The sequence below is a fragment of the Erithacus rubecula genome (genome assembly GCF_903797595.1).
Source record: "Erithacus rubecula genome assembly, chromosome: 18".
NCBI lineage: Eukaryota > Metazoa > Chordata > Aves > Passeriformes > Muscicapidae > Erithacus > Erithacus rubecula.
The window spans coordinates 3178289-3187445 of NC_136670.1; positions in this window are offsets into that span (position 1 = coordinate 3178289).

Consider the following 9157-nt stretch of genomic DNA (forward strand, 5'->3'; position numbering starts at 1 on the left):
TGACCCCCTGTCAGCCGTGTCCCCTGTGCCAGTGCTGTCCCATGTTAGTGTCCCCTGTGTCAGCCGTGTCCCCTGTGTCAGTGCTGTCCCATGTTAGTGTCCCCTGTGTCAGCCGTGTCCCCTGTGCCAGTGCTATCCCATGTTAGTGTCCCCTGTGTCAGTGCTGTCCCCTGTGCCAGTGCTATCCCATGTTAGTGTCCCCTGTGTCAGCCGTGTCCCCTGTGCCAGTGCTGTCCCATGTTAGTGTCCCCTGTGTCAGCCGTGTCCCCTGTGTCAGTGGTGCCCCCGTCACTCCAGTCACCCTGCAGCCGTGTCCCCGCCGTGTCCCCGCTGTCAGCAGTGTGTCCCTCACAGCCGTGTTCCACTATCAGTCACTGCCCTCTGTCAGGGGTGTTCTCCTGCCCACCATGTCCCCACCATCAGCGGTGACCCCCGCCAGCCCTGTCCCGCTGTCAGAGGTGTCCCTTGCCAGCCCATGGCCCCTGTCCCCCCATGCCAGCAGTGTCCCCATTTACCAGTGCTGCCCTGCCAGCCACCTCTCCCTCTCAGCAGGAGCTGTGTCCCCTCTGTGCCAGTCCCTGGCTCTGTGCCCGGCAGAGGGAGCAGCCCAGGGCACTATCCATGAGATAGATATTCCCTCACCATCCCCATGCAAGCCAGCGGGAATGGCCACACTCCGTGCCTTGTCCCTCTGTGGAAAGCAACTTTTGTTGGGATCCATGACCCTCCACTGAGCTGTGTGTGCACAGTGATCTGTGGCAGCTCACTGAGCACTTTCCTCCTGCACAAACTTTGTACAGATCTTCTGAGGTAGAGAAAAATTAAGCATTTTTTCACTTTTTTTCCACCAAGAAGGCAGTCAAATTCTGGAACAGGAGCCCAGAGTAGGAGCAGGGTCACAGTCCTTAGACAAAGGAAATTCAATAAGCCCCTGAGTAGCCGTGCCTGTTGGAGCAGGGCTGGAGCTGGGGTGTCCCAAGGACCAGTGTGGTTCCAAGAGTCTGGTCTCAGAGCAGGAGCTGCTGTGGTTGTACCTCCTGCAGCAGAGCCCTTGTCATCCCAAGCCTTAACATTCCCTGCACTGAGCCCAACTGCTCCAACAGCATTGCCTGCCTGTATGACATGGTCTCCCAAGGAGATATTCCTCAGGCAGCCTGCCAAAACCTCAAATTCCTTTTTCCCCCTTGGAGCAAAGTACTGCTGTGCCCAGGCAGCCACCTGCCCTGGGAATTTTGTGCTGGTTTGAGGCAGGGCCATTGAGCACTCAAAAGATTAAAGTCCATAAACTTGAAGTTGGCACAGTGCCAGTGAGCAGGTACAGCTTTCTCTGGTATCCTTGGGTTTTCCATGCCCTGGGAGTGTTGCCCTGCTGTAAACTGGAGGAGACACAAACCTGTGGACTGGTGATCATTGTCTGCCACTCCAAGCAATGTTCTCATCAGCAAAGAGGCCACAAACAGCTCTACAGACAAAAGCAGGAGTGCTGGTGTGTATTTTCCATTAAGGATGCTCCCTAGTTTTGAAGGGCACAGCTGTGCTACTGGTGTGTATTTTCCATTAAGGATGCTCCCTAGTTTTGAAGGGCACAGCTGTGCTGCAGCTCCTGCTCTGGTGTCAGTTTGCTGCCTGCCCACACTGCTGCAGGGCAAAGATTCTCCTGTGACTCCGTTTAGGAGGACACAGCTGGTTTACACTGAGGTGAAACCCAGGAGTAGTTCAGGTGATAGCTCCCTCCATGGGCTGTGTCCTATGGACAGTATCACTCCAGAGATACTCTCTACACACTTCCAACATGAGCTCAGCAGGATTTACACCCCAAATCTGTCAGCCATCCTCACACCATGCTGTAGCCTGTGTAACAAAGCTTCCCCAGCTATGTGATATAAAATCCTTGTCCTGGAAAGCTACAGTGTGGCCTCATATTATTCATTTCATTGTTTATAACAACAAAAAAAAAATTGGAAAAAAAAAAAACCACAGGAAGATCAGTGTGCAGGGTCTCAATCTCTATCACCCGGATGAAGGTGAAGTCTCCAGCACAAGTCCATTTTATCTAGATGCCCAGTTTTAGTCCATTCCTTTTTGGACTTTTGGCCTGGGATCTCCAGTTTCTGAGCCCAGGCTTTCTCTGTGGTAGGCCAGTAAGGATGCCTAATCCTGCAAGAAATTTCCCTTGACCAATCAGCAGTATCATTACCTCCAAGTTCCCTATTACAAAAGGTGGTGGGTTTTTTTAAAGAAAAAGTCAGTTTGGCTCTGCAGCCTGGGCTCTCAGACACGGGTGTTTTGGAAGCTCCTCAGGAGCTATGGCAACTGCACTCCAGCACTCCCCTGGGATCCATGGTCTGGGCACAGCTCCATGAGTTTCTGGATACGCTTGGCACATCATTTAACCCCAGCTGCAAACCACACTGATCCTCTCCTGAGATGTGGGACCAACCCAGCACTTCTAATGTCCTTCACAAGCCACCTCGAGCTGATAATTTTCTGTTCCAAGTTGCCAACCTTCATTTCCAGCAGCCTGTGTGGCAGAGATTTTGCATTTACCAGCAGCTCTCTAACAAACCCTCTGTTCCTCTAAGTGCCAGGTAGGGCCGTCATTCATCCCACTGCTGGGAAAGGGCTTTGTCACTCTCCTTGTCACAGGACAGGAGTGACAAGTGAAGAGGTGGTTTGCAGGTGCACCTGGGAGGTGCCCTCTCCTTCCTTTCTCATTGGCCTTTTGCTTTCAGTGATCTGGCCAGCTGGAATTCCCCACCAGCCTCAGTGACAGCATGATTTCTGTGCAGCAACTGCTGCCTGTGTGTGTGGGACATTCTGAGCCACGAGGCTGGGGCAGCACCATGTCCCACCAGCCCCACAGCTGTCCTTCATCCAGCATTGTCCAGCTTGGGCTGCTGCAGCCAGGGAATTTTGTTCTTGTGCTGCAGCTGCCCACAGCTGGGGCCCAGGAAGCTGCCTGATGGAGAGAGGGTGCATCTCCTCTCAAAAGCACCTGCAAAGCAGAAAATTCCAAATAGCCTCCTATTGTTTTCTCCAGCTCTCTCCTCTTCCAGTAACTCTCCAAGCAGCTGGATTGTGAACTACAGAGGTGGTACCATCACTCAGACCCCCATGGCACAAACACAGCCCTCCTCACACTAATTTCATTGTCTCACAGCTGAAAAACCACAAAATCATGGAATGCTTTGGGTTGGAAGGGAACTTAAAGCCCATCTCATTCCAACCCCCTGCCATGTGCAGAGGCAACTTCCACTAGGCCAGGTTGTTCCAAGCCATGTCCAACCTGACCTTGAACACTTTATTGGTATGTCCAGGCTTCCCTTGGTGATTTTACAGGATCTAGGAAAGTGCCTCCTGATGTGTGACTATGATTTGTTGCTCCAGCTTTTCCACCCTAGGGAAGTTTGCATCCAACTGGGCTCCTGCCCTGGGAGCTGGTGTGTGGTGGAGCTGGATGCTGCAGGTTTTGCTCCAAGCTTGGCTCCCAGCTCTCCTAGCTCACCAGACAGTGCTGGAAAATCAGTTGTATTTTAGGCCCCTTATTGCCTCTTCCTGTAAAGGAATAAAAATACTTTCAGTGTATATGTTAATGTAAATTAATGTCTCTTGAAGAGACTCAGAGGGTGAAAAAAAAAAAGGTACTGGCCAAGATATGTGATGTCTTGCTCACACTCTGCTTGGGATACTCTGGAAATTAGGGACACTCTGGAAACAGCCTCTCTAGAGCAGCTGTAGTGGGACCCTTCACTCCATCTTACCTGACATGAAAGATCTCAGTCCTAGAGATGCTGGGAGTGGGAGAAAGAAATGGGAAAGTGTGAACTAGTCCTAGTGGGGTTATCCTGGTGAGGCAGTCTCACATGGGAAACTTGTGCTAATTTTGGCAAAGCAGTGCTCCAGGTTGAGCAGGTGACTTACCTGGGGTTCCAAGTGGAGTCACAGGGCATTACCTTCTGACTGGCCTTATTGTCAATAAATGTGGGAACTACATCCCCATTCATGCAAATCCCTGAGAGTATCAGGCAGGAAGGATGCAACCCATAGCAGTGGAGGAAGGAACCCAGGAAGGCACAGAGATGTCTGAGCTACCCCAGGGCACCAGTGAGATGGCTGAGGCTCATGGGTTGGTCTGGAGGAGGACAGAAAGCCACCTCCTCTCCCACTGCCTATCCATCTCCTGGGCAGGGCAGCCTGGACCAGGGCCTGGAGAGACAGATTCAGCAGCTTGGTGATACAGCTGTCAGTGATGCTAATCAGAGAAGGCATCTTTTTATCATGGGCCTTACTCTTGGTGAACTTAGCACAAATAAGTTTGTGCCTTACATGGCTGTGCCAGAGGCAGTGGGAGCATTTATCAGAATATCCTGCAGTGAGAAGGTAAAGATTTTTTTAAGCACAGACAAAGGCAGAGAATTGAGGGGCAGAACAAAAGAGCAAAGGATCTGGAAGGAATCACAAGTGACACCTGCAAAAACTCCTGGGACCTGCAGAGCAGGGGTGAGATGGAGAGGGAGGTACAGGAGATGGAGTGAGGGGGTGTGACCAGGCTGTGGATCTCCCTGCTGGGGCTTTCTGGGTTAATTGTCTGCACATGGCCAGGCTGGGCAGCCCTTCCCTAGTGCTGAATGAATCAGCACTCAGCAGCAGCAGGGTTAAACACCAGCTCTACTGTTTCCCCACTGAGGACACTCCCCTTGTCGCTGGCTGAGAGGAAATTTTAATCAGCACGGTGATAAGAGCCCTTCAGTCCTGCTGGGAGTTATCAGCTCCTTTGTTTGTAAATGTAACTGCTCAATACCAACACACTTGGCTCTGGGTTCCAGCACTTCCCTGCTCTGCAGCCCTTTGGCTCAGGCTCTCCCTCCCTCCAGCCACCCGCTTCATCAGGGTGTTAAAACAGGCCAGGTTGTGCTGAAAACAAGCATCAACCCTGAGCTGTTTCCTTTCTACCCCTGCTGTCACTGGGAGGGAGAGTTCTGAGGTGGTTTTAAGCTTCAAGGAGTAGCTGATGAATATCAGAGCCTGATAATTTAGCCTTCTGCAGAGTACAGACAATATATTCATAATCATTCTATATGGAGATGAGCTAGTAAGGCAATCAGGCTTATAAATCAAACCCAGGAGACATGTTAGTGCTGTTGGCCTGAGCTTCTTGAGCGATCTATCCACAGGAAAATGTCTGTCTGACTCTTAGATGCAGCCAATTAACTTATAAAGATGCTCTCTCCTCTCACAGCAGCTCATTTGTTTACTTGGGCTCGCCAGCTGGTGCTATTTTCATCCTGGGAGAGGGGGCCAGGATGGTGAGATTTGTTGGAAGCCTGCAGAGGAAGGGAAACTGGGCTGAGGAGAGGCAGCACCTTCATCAGCAGCACAGTGAGGAGATTGGGCTTTCATAAACAGCTTCCCTGTGTGAGCTGTGCCCAGGCTGCAGAGTGTGTCCTTTCACTCCCAGAAACGTGGCTGCCTTCTTTTGTCCCTGGTTTATTGAGCAGGGAGGGATAGCTGCAGCCCTGGGTCAGGCTCAGCCATGCCCAGGGAGAGGCTGTGTGGACACAGGAGCACATCCCACACTCCAGCAGCTTGGGAAGCAGCAGCAGTGCCTGGTGGGGCTGGGAGGGTGGTGCCAGCACCCAACAAAGCAGCTCTGCTCTTGCTTTGCTTCCTTCTGCCTGCCCCAGGCCATGTGGGGATGCCCATGTGTCCATGCCCATGTGCTGGGAGCAGGATGGGAGCTGCTCTGGCTGGGAGGCAGAGCAGGGAGCAGAGGGACAGGGCTGGAGCACAGGCTGCAGAGCTGAGGTCCCTGCTGACACCAGAGGGTGGTGTGCTCTCACACTGCAAAGCAACCACTGGAGACACATTCCTGCTCTGGCACATTTGTAAGGACAGGACTTGGAGACAAGCTCACATTTATTTTTTCATAGAGATTTTTTTAATGTTTATTTTTTTAACAGACTTGGTTTAAATTTTTGTTTTCTACAATAATTCAATGTAAAAATCCCAGTAACAATATACAACAGTTTGAACATGTGGAATAAGAAATCCAGCTTGGGGAGACACGTAAGTTCAGCTAGTTCCTAACACAGGTAGCAAATTCCCTCCACCCTCCCCCAGATTTACCAGTCAGGAAGGCATGTCAGCAGGAATGCTTTATGGATGTCACCCCCCCATAAAGACACTGGGTGCCCTGTCCCTGCAGTGGGACATCCCCTAGGAAAGGGCATCATCCTATGTGTGGGATGACTGGGAGCCTCCAATGTGGCAGTCTAGGAAGCGAGGCTGGCTGGCCCTTGTGCGTGACATGGGATGCTCTGAGTGCAGGTCCTGCAGGGCTTGGAGCTCCCTTGGGATGGAGAGGAGACCTGTCCTCCCCCAGGCAGCAGTGCCAGCAGCCTTGTGCCCACTACAGCCTGCTGGAAGGGGATGGCCGTGGTCCTGCAGGGCCCAGTCTGCCAGCAGGAAAACAAGGATGATGGAAGGATGATGAAAGATTCCTGGCTCTTGGTCTGGGGGGACATCTCAGGGATCACTCACTGGCCTGGGAGCTGGCAGCTTCTTCAGGAAGCATCTTTGGGATGGCCAATGGTACTCAAGCAGCCTGGGAATAGTCCTGCTTGAACAGCCTGGAGTGGTCCTGCTCAAGTGACATGGGGTGGTCCTGCTTGGGCAACATGGGATGGTGCTGTTCCAGCTATATTGGATGAGCCTGGCTAAGCAGCCTGGAGAGGTTCTGCTTGAGCAGTTTGGGGTGCTGCTGATAAAGCAGGGTGGGATAGTCCTGCTCAGTCAGCATGGGATGGTCCTGCTGGAGCAGCATTACAGTGGTCCTGCTCAGGCAGGATGCAATGGTCCTGCTGGGGTGGCCCTGCTCAGGCAGCATGGGATGGCCCTGCTTGAGCACGGTGGGATGGTCCTTGTGGAGCATGGTCCAAGCTGGAGCAGTGTGTGGAAGGTCTGCTTGAGCACCATGGAGCAGCTGCAAGTGGCAGGGATAGTTCTTCATGTCCTGCAGCATCCCAAGCAATGCATTCCTGGCCTTTCTCACCCATCTTGGAAATCCTTCACTGCTTGAGGTGATCCCAGGGGAATCTAGTCAAGCTCCATGTTTCACATTAGTTATTGCTAATGTTAGTTCAGGACATTGGTGACTTTATCTGACTGAGTTACTGAAACCTTCCAAGGTCATCCCCTTTCCCCCCATGACTAGTTCCAGCTGCACTAGCCCTAGGGAGAAGTGTTTTCTGATGTCAGGAAGGGCCCTTCCTGTGTGCATCAGGGGTGGCTGAGCTGGCAGTGGGTTTCCTGGGTCTGTAAGGAGCGGGATATAAGGCAGAAGTGGGAAAAGCAGAAGATTGCAGCTGGAGTCAGATGTGCTGGGAGTAAAAGATTGTAGGGAGGAATGGGAGAGGTCAGGGTGGGAGAAGATTGGAATTCAGGACAGAGGTAGGAAATAAAGGAGAATGTAAAGACAGTTAGAGAGGGAGATGTAAGGAAGGATGGCTGGAGGTCAGGGAGGGGTGGAGAGGGAAATCTGTGAGGTTGGTGGGACACTGAGAGGATAAAGAGGGATAGGAAAGTGGGGAGAAGTGGAGGAACATAAGGAGAAACAGGGAAACTGTGGAAGGCAAATGACATAGGATGGTGAGATAGCCAGAGGTTGAGAGGGACAGGGAAAGAGGTGAAACTGCAGGGAAAAATATGGGGAACAATGGGAAGTGAAAGGTCACAGGAAGGACTGAAGTGGAGAAAGAAGTATGAGATGGATGGCGAAGGAGATGGAAGATGGTGAAAAAAACAATGAAGAAGAAAAGAGAGGCTGGGGAGGAGGAGGAGACTGGGCAGGAAGTGGAGGGTGAGGAAGGACAGGCAAATAGTGGGTGATGTGGGGCATGGGAAGGATGGAGGACAGTGGGAAGTGAAGGATGAAGAAGGTGGACAAAATGGAAGAGGAAAACAAGGAGAGATTAGATGGCAGGTGGTGGAGGAAAAGGATTTACAAGAGATGGAGAAAAAGAAGAGGGATGAGGCAACAGCAGGAGATGGACATGGATGACAGGAGGAACAGAGAGACACTAAGGGGATAGAAGAAGACTGGAGGGCAGTGGAGGAGGATGAATGAGGAGATGGGAAATGGATAAGCACAGAGAGACTGGAAATGTGGAGGTGGAGAAGGTAAATTTGGGTGACATTAACAGTTGAAAGGATGGTGAAATGGTGGGAAGTGGGGGTAGATTTTGGGATGGGGAAGTGAAGGAGGTTGAGAGAGGAGATAGGAAGAGAGAAGAGGATGAAGAAAGATGTGGAGAAGATGAGTGGAGGAGGTTGGGGAGAAGGTGGGAGCTAATGGAGGATAAGCAGGGATAAACTGATGGTAAGATGCAGAGAAGAAGACAGTGAGATGTTGACATGAATATGAAAGGAAAAGCTAGAGGCAAAGCAAGGCAAGGATGGGTGGGGCAGAGCAAAGGTGAAGAAGGAAAAAAACCAAGAAGGTGGTGAATGAAAATAAGGAACAGGATGTGGTGAATGAAGGAGCAGGTTAAAGGGATGGGATGGAAATGTGGCAGGAAGACTGGAGGGTGGGATATGGAGGGCAGTGCAGGAACACAGCAAGGAGGGATGGGAGGTGGTGGGTGAAGGAGGAGAACAAGGAGGGATAGGATGCACTGTAGGATGCAGGAGCACATGAGGGTGGGAGGGGACATGAGTAATGGAGGAGCACAGCTTGGCAGGGAGAGACGGGACAGCTGGTGACACACTGGAGGGAGGGATGGGATGGGATGGGATGGGATGGGATGGGATGGGATGGGATGGGATGGGATGGGATGGGATGGGATGGGAAGAACAGGGAGGGATTGGAGGTGGTGAGTGGCAGTGGAGCACAGAATAGGATAGGACACAATGGAGGAGGACAGGAAGGAGGGACAGGACATGGTGGCTGATGGGGGAGCACAGAAAGGAAGGATGAAACCTGGTGGGTAATGGAGGAGGGTGGCAGGGAAGAATGGGACACAGTAGATGACTGCAAGGAAGGAGGGATGGGTGAACAGAGGAGCAGTGGAAGAAGGGCTGGGACATAAAAGAAGATACACATGGGGTATGGTGGATGATGGAACATTGGAAGGAGGAATGGGGTAGAATAGCACAGGAA